Here is a 7,807-nt window from a genome sequence, read left to right on the forward strand (position 1 = left end):
AAGAGACCAAGACAAGCAGATCGTTTGAGTCCAGGAGTTCAAGACCAGCCTAGGCAACATGGTGAAACTTCATCTCTACTAAAAATACAAGAATTAGCCAGGCATGGTGGCATGTGCCTGTAGTCCATGCTACTTGGGGGGCTGATGCAGGAGGATCACTTGAACCTGGGAGGTCAAGGCTACAGTGAGTGGAGATCGCACCACTGCCCTCCAGCCTGGGTGACAAAGTGAGACCATGTCTCAAAAAAACAAAAACAAACAAAAAGACTCAGAAGCTGGAGAATGGAAGCCACTGAGGTGATGGAAAATAAACCTCAATACATGTTTGGTCTTGGATTTCTTCTCCAACTTCAAAACACACTACGTATCCAAATATCGTGATCTGGTAGAAGTTACTCTCAGTTGAAAGGTAGGATGGTTGGGTCTTAGTTCTGATTCTGCTGTGTGAGCAAGTCAGGTCCTCCATTTCCCTGGGCCTCTTGTCCCATCTGTGAAAACAGAGAATTGAATGACATCTAAATTCCTTCTACTCTCAATGTTCTATTCTAATTCATTTCTGTAACCAAGAATGTTGAGCTTGGGGGAGGAAAAGTGCCAATCTACCAAACAAGTAACTCATTAAAATAGAAGAGTCTCATTAATTTTTTTCTGAAGAACTGAATTCTTTAAAATAGGGAAGCATATTGAATAGGAGAGCAGGAGCAGCTGTTCTGTTTTTCTCTGAGGATAGAATGAAAGGGACTGGACTTAAACTGTGCCAAAAGGGATTTATTTAAATTAGACATTAAGCAAGTTGCGAGACAATGCAACGTGTTACCCAAGGAGATGTTGGAACCAGCTCTCTAGAGACAATTTTTAAAGAATTGTTTTATTTTTGTTCTTCAAACTGTACATGTATGTTTCTATCCAGTGTTTTGTATGTACATTTCATCTCATCATAAAATGAGTAGGTACACTGAGGTCTTTCTAGGAGAAAATGGCAGATAGGAGGCACTTGTTCACCACCAACCACCATCTCCAACCTATAGCCATGGCAGACATTACTAACTAATTACTGCTTTCTTCCTGTCCCAGCTCAGGCAAAGCCTCATCATTTATCTCAACGCCATGATCCAGGTATCCACCATCAATCAATCACAGTTGGCCAGTGCAGTTGAAACCTTTACGTCTCACATGACTATGGGATCTCTCCCTATGACAGTTATGACTATTTCACTTGCATTCATGGCTGGCTCCAAACAATTTGTACAGAATCCTATGAATAGATTTTGCTCCTAAGTCTCCTCAAATATAACAGTTACAGTGCTCCTTCCTGGGAACTTTAGCATGTTAAGAATTATCTGTTCTTACTAAAATGTAGATTCCAGAATCCCACCCCCAGAGAGTCTGATGATTATGGGAAGAGGCCCTGAACCTCCATTCTCCGTAATGATTCTGTGTGACTGATGGATCCAATGATTACTCTCTGGGAGGCAATGCCACCAAAGGAGGGCAGGAGTTGCTGTACAGGTTCAGAGACCTGTGTGGGAAATAAATGTCCTACATTTGCATCTCAGTTCTAGCTCGTTCTGTTCAGTCTCATCTGGAGTACAGCTTCCAGGCTGGCCCTAGGCTCTGCCATATCTTTCTTGCACAGAAACAAGCCCTTCTTGGTTGGCTCTAGGCTGTCTCTCTACGTGGGATTCAGGTTAAATTGAAACTGCAGGAAGCTCTCTATTGTTTGTTACCCACTCAGCAGGCCAAGACACTTTGCTCTTCACTTTTCTGTGGCTTTTCTCTTAACCATCTCAGATATTTAGATCCATATGACTGACCTGTCCCTGGACTTTTCTAGTGTATGATTTTCCTTTTCTTGACTCACACTTGCCTTTTTTACAGGAGGACACCAATCGGTTTCACACTTTGTTTCCCCAGGCTTCTACAGATTCATGTCTACTCATCTCTTTAACAAAGAAGGGTGACAACAAGGATCATATTCAAAATATTTGACAACTGCTCAGAGCGAAGTAAAATATAGACACCTGGCACAGACCCCAACCAGTCAGAACAGGCATCAGCCCTGATTAGCCAGTACAGTTGCATGCATCCCACCTGGTGTGGAAAGCTGACTAATGCCCTGTTGTCCTAGTCCCCAGAAGCTGTGAGTGTTACCTTATATAGCAAAGGGACTTTGCAGGTGTGATTAAGTTGAGCTTGAGATAGAGACATCATCCTGGATTATCCAAGTCTTAAATGTAATCATAAGTGTCCTTATAAAAGGAGGGCAGAGGGAGCTTTGACCATATTAGACAGAAGACATACAACTATAGAAGCAAGATGCTTCACGGCCGCTTTGAATATAGAGGAAGGGGACCTGAGCCAAGGGATGTAGGTGGCATCTAGAAGTAAAAAAGGCAAGGAAATAGATTCTCCCTTAGAGCTTCCAGAAGGAACCAGCGCTACCAACACTTTGACTTTCATCCAATGAAACTAATTTCAAACTCTGACTTCCAGAACTGTGAGAGAATAAATTTGTGTTGTTTTAAGCCACTAAGTTTGTGATAATTTCTCACAGCATCCCCAGGAAACCAGTGCATCTGCATATATCAGAGTGGAGATGATCAAGGGAGGGCTGGAGGCATGAGGAGAGTTGGCCATCACACACCCTGGCTGAGCTGAACTGTGGACCCCAGTGCAACATGGAACCAGGGAGAGGCAGGGAGAGAGAGTCTGAGATCTGCTGGGAAGACAAGGCAGGACAAGTGCAAGAGTAAGATGTAGCCAGAAAAGTACTTATGGCCAGAGTCAAAGCAAAACTGTAATCAAGTCCTATACATATCCTGCATGTCACTAAACAACGCTTTAGAATGTCTAGGGCAAAACTCATGGGCTCAAGTTACTGCTGAGTGCAAAGGCTTGCCCCACCTTGTTGGTAACGGGCAGTAAAGAAAAAAGTCTACTCTATTCCCCTCTAAGAGTCCTGTCCCCTTTTCATGGTGCATCCAGAAATCCTCTAGTACCTGTAGGGTCCTTCACTGGTACCATGGGAGCTGGCTTTGCACTCTCTGAAATGACTGTCTATTGGGTGCCTTGTGGGCTCTTCTGGGATTCCCACTGCTAAAAGCCACCCTGATGATCTTTTGCCTCTGGAAGATACTGGCCTAAGGATAGATATATAGATCAATGGAATAGGATTGAGAGTCCAGAAACAAATCTTTATATTTACGGTTAATTAATTTTTGACAAGGTCACAAAGACAATTCAATGGAGAAAGAAGAGTCTTTGCAACAAATGATGCTAGGACAACTGCATAACCACATGCTAAAGAATGAATTTTCAACTCCATCTCACACTGTATACAAAAATTAACACACAATGGATCACAGACCTGTATGTAAAAGATAAAACTATAAAACACTTAGAAGAAAACATGAGCATAAATCTTCATGACCTTGCAGTAGCCAATGGTTTCTTAGATGTGATGCCTAAAGCACAAGCAATCAAAGAAAAATAGTTAAGTTGGACACCTTCAAAATTAAAAAAGTGTTTGCTTCAAAGAAAGTGAAAGGACACCCCACAGAATGGAAGAAAATATTTGCACGTTGTCTACTGACAAGGAATTTGTATCCAAAATATACATTGAATTCTTACAATTTAACAATTTTTAAAAACAATTTAAAAATGGGCAAGGGATTTAAACAGACATTTCTTCTAAGAAGATATATAAATAGCCTGTAAGCACATGAAAAGATGCTCAGCATCATTAGTCATTAGAAAAATACAAATTAAACTCACAATTTTACACTCATGAGGATGGCTAAGATGAAAAAGACAGAAAATAAAAAGTATTGGTGAGGATGGGGATAAATTGTAACTCTTATACATTGCTAGTGGGAATGTAAATGGTGCAGCCATGGTGGAGAACAGCTGGGCAGTTCCTCAAATGATTTTCCCTCTTACTCCATGTTCCCACGTGGGGGACAACCATCACTGTAATACTTCTGGTATCTTTCTCCATTCACTTCCCCCAAGACACACACACACACACAAATGAGACAGACAGACATGGGCTGGGGATGGAGGCTTCTTCCCTTCTGACCAGGGGCTTTGCCTCTCTTATTGTGGGAGTGAGCTTGGCCTGGGAAGGAGACGAATTATAATGGAAGATAGAGAGGGAAAAAATACAGAAGACCACCCAATAGTGGCCTCCCCAGGCCTGTTTTCTATTTAGGCATTCACTTTCCTCCCACAGGCCTCTGTGTTGTGGTGCCAAATTCTGTTCTTTGCTAAATGGCCTAAGATTTCCTCTTGGTATCACAGGCTTCAAAGTCTCCTGGTGCATCACACTCAACTTCCTGTCCCCCTGGCCAGATTTCTGTCCTGACAGCAGGGTGTTTCCTGGGCCCTCTCACTGCCTGCCTCCCTCAGCTTTGAGAGGCTGACTGGCCTGCGGACCGTTTCCCCGACCTGTCCTTCCTCTCCAGTGTCTCTGAGCCCACCTTCTCACCTGGTCACAGTTCCTGCTTCCTGCCAGTGCCCTGAGTCTAGTGGCTGCAGCCCCTCCTCTGGTCACTTCCTCCCACGAGGTTCTGCCTTGGAACCCCTGGTCCTGGCCTCTTCCTCTGTCTCCCCACTCCCCTTCTCTCCAAAGTCCTGGCAGGAGGAACTAGGACAAAGGGACTAAATGGGAAGGGCTAAGAACTCTGGGAGACAAAAGGAACCTTTGTTTTCATCTACTCCCAGCTCCTGGCCAGCCCCTTTGCAGAGCTGTGCCATCCACCGTCAAGTTCACATTCACCCCCGATCCACAGCACATGGCCTGGCCTTCCCTGCCATCTGTCCAGCAGCAGAACTGCCTGGCTGTGCTCATTGCAGACTGTAAATAAACCAGTAGTCTCCACTTCTAAGGGAAAACCAGAGCACAGAAATTATGTTAATTCCATTCCTAACCCATTTACATGCATATATTAATATGAATCATGTTACTGCTCCAGCTGTTTCATTATTACAAATACTCTTTGGTGATAAAACCAACAGGTACAAATAACAAACAGCTCTCCTTCTAGCCTCCACCCTTTCACAACTGCCAACACAATCTTGCTTAACTCTACCAGAAAATCTGCTATAGCCATTAGGAATTTAAAGCCCCCCAATAATTTAGTTTCTTTCAAATGGATATTAACTGTCATGTTCCAAGGAAAATGTCAGAAACAACAGGCTATGGTAGCTGGTTGGTGCTGGAAGTTATTTTAGAAGAACTTGAATCCCAAGCACACAAGTTCATATGCTCACTGAGATCAATGCATGTCACACTCTAATGAGTGTTGGATCTTACATAATCGTTGAGCAGATGGGCTGTAGCCATGATTTTGTGCAAATGTAAATTATCCTCTAAATGAGATGTGCTTGAAAAAGATACACCAGGCTCAAATTTCCAAACACAGAAGGGAAAAAACAACTCACCAAAGCCCCATTATTTACTCAGCTGGTTTTGAATGCAAGTCTCCTAGCCAATGTTTTGAAAAATTTATCCCACAGTCTTAAGAAGAGGGAGAAGTCAAGGGCTCTGCACAGTTTCACCTTCCTTTCTCAGCCTCCAACAGCAAGGCATCTGTGGAGAGAGAGGAATTTTGCTATTTACTGGGTACAGTCCAGGAAGGTTCACATTCTAATCCTTTTTTTTCTTTAATATATTTTAAATGGAGGTGTAATTAACACACAGTGAAATGTGTAGCCCTTAGATGTTTCAAACAAACAAACTTTGACAATTGTAAATGTCCATGTAACCAACACTCAAAACAAGATATAGAACATTTTCATCATGCCAGAAAAGTTTCCATCCCTACCCTCAACCAGGCAACTGCTGATTTTCTTTCTGTTACTACAAAATCAGTTGTGTCTGTTTTAGAATTTCATGTATGTAGAAGCATACAGTAAGAACTCTTTTGCTTTTAGCTCCTTTCATTCAAATAATGTCTTCGAGATTCATTCAGCTCGTTGCATGTATTTATAGTTTGCTCTTTAAAAAACTTGCTGAATATATTCCATTGTTCCATGAATGTATTCTATTACTGGAATTAGAATCCAATGGTGGAATGCATTTCATTATTCCATTATTCTACTGAATAGACTAAAATGTGTTTATCCATTTACATATATCTGAACATTTGGATTGTTGCCAGTTGTTGGTGCTAATTCAATGGGGAAAGGAAAGTCTTTTTAACAATATTGCTGGAACAACTGGATATATGTGTGGAAAAAAATGAACTCCAATCCCTATCTCACTCCTTTTATAAAAGTTAATTCAAAATAGATCATACACCTAAATGTAATAGCCACAGCCACAAAATTGCTCAAATAAAGCATGATAACTTCATGACCTTGGGGTGGGCAGAGTCCTTGGACAGAACACAAAAAGCACTAACCATAAAAAAATTTGGATTTTATCAAAATGTAAAATTTCAGCTCATGAAAAGAGATGACAAACCACTGGCTGGGAAAAAATGCTCGGAACACATATATTTGACAAATGACTTGTATCTAAAATATATAAAGAATGCTTTTAGGCTTTAATTACATCTCAATTTTTAAAGAATGTATACAAGCCAACAATAAAAAGACAAAACAACCCAATTTAAAATGGCAAAAAAAAACCTCAACAGACACTTCACAAAAGATGCACAAATGGCCAATAAATCCACAAGAAAATGCTCAAAATCTCTAACAGCCCAATTTTTACCAGTTCTTGTTTAAAATTCATCTGGTCAGCTGTTCAAAGCGTTCCCATTTCCCCATCACACTGGAAGATATAAAATGCCAAATAGAGGCAGATTTTGTTAAGTGAAGACTTAGTTCTCCAGCCCCCTCAGATTGCGTGCTTTCTGCTTAGTAATTACAAGGCATTTTCTAGAATTGCTGAGGTGAACGTACCTGCAGCTGCCAGAACCTATGAACGTACCTGCAGCTGCCAGAACCTATCTTTGTGTCATCTCGTGCTGCAAAAAGGAAAAACTCTGAGAGCTCGTAGCTTCGGGCCATGTGTGGGAAAAGAAGGGGGTGGCTTGTGGGCTGCAGGCAGGGCAGGTCAGCCTAGAAGGGAGGGAAAGTGTGTAGGGATTTTATCAGGACCTGCATACAATCCACCCTATCCAGTGAAGTTCAAGTTTAGTGCAGCTTTTATAAGCAGAGTAAAATCAGAATCTCCAAAGGGTTCAGTTTTCATCACTAACCATTTGAAAGAGAAAACATTAGCCTCCAGGTTTCTTTAAGGGGCTGGACTTCAGCTTTCCTAAAGAATAGCAACGTTTAGAATTTATCAGTACAACTACTTGTGGGGCACCGACTACATCCGCGACAGGAGCTCTTGTAAGCACGGTGAAGGTATGACTGGGTGGTACACATCCTCAGGAAGCTTCAAAGACGCTAACCAGGCTGTTTTTCAACCAGTTAGTCAACCATCCATACCAGGTAGCTAAGGAGAAGGAGTTTTCATTGGTGGCTGAAACTGAATAGTGAAAAAAGTGTCCCCGGCCCAGGGCATTCAAAACATTAGAATTCTGCTATTGTTAGGCAGGTGTTTTATGTTACTCCCTGAATCTGGAAAACTAGCTGCTGAGATAAGTAACAAGCATTTTATCTGGATCTTGATTGGAATCAGATTTAGATTAAATTCAGGTGAAAACAGAGTCGCTGCCTTCTAACTACATATTGAGAACTGCCGCTAAAGGAGGAAGAAGAGACGTGCTAAGAAGGAGGCTCTTGGCAATGGTGCTAAACTCCACAGAATTGAATTTAACAGGAGCACAACAACATCTAATTAAAGCTTATT

This window comes from Nomascus leucogenys, chromosome 4 (genome assembly GCF_006542625.1).
Source record: "Nomascus leucogenys isolate Asia chromosome 4, Asia_NLE_v1, whole genome shotgun sequence".
NCBI lineage: Eukaryota > Metazoa > Chordata > Mammalia > Primates > Hylobatidae > Nomascus > Nomascus leucogenys.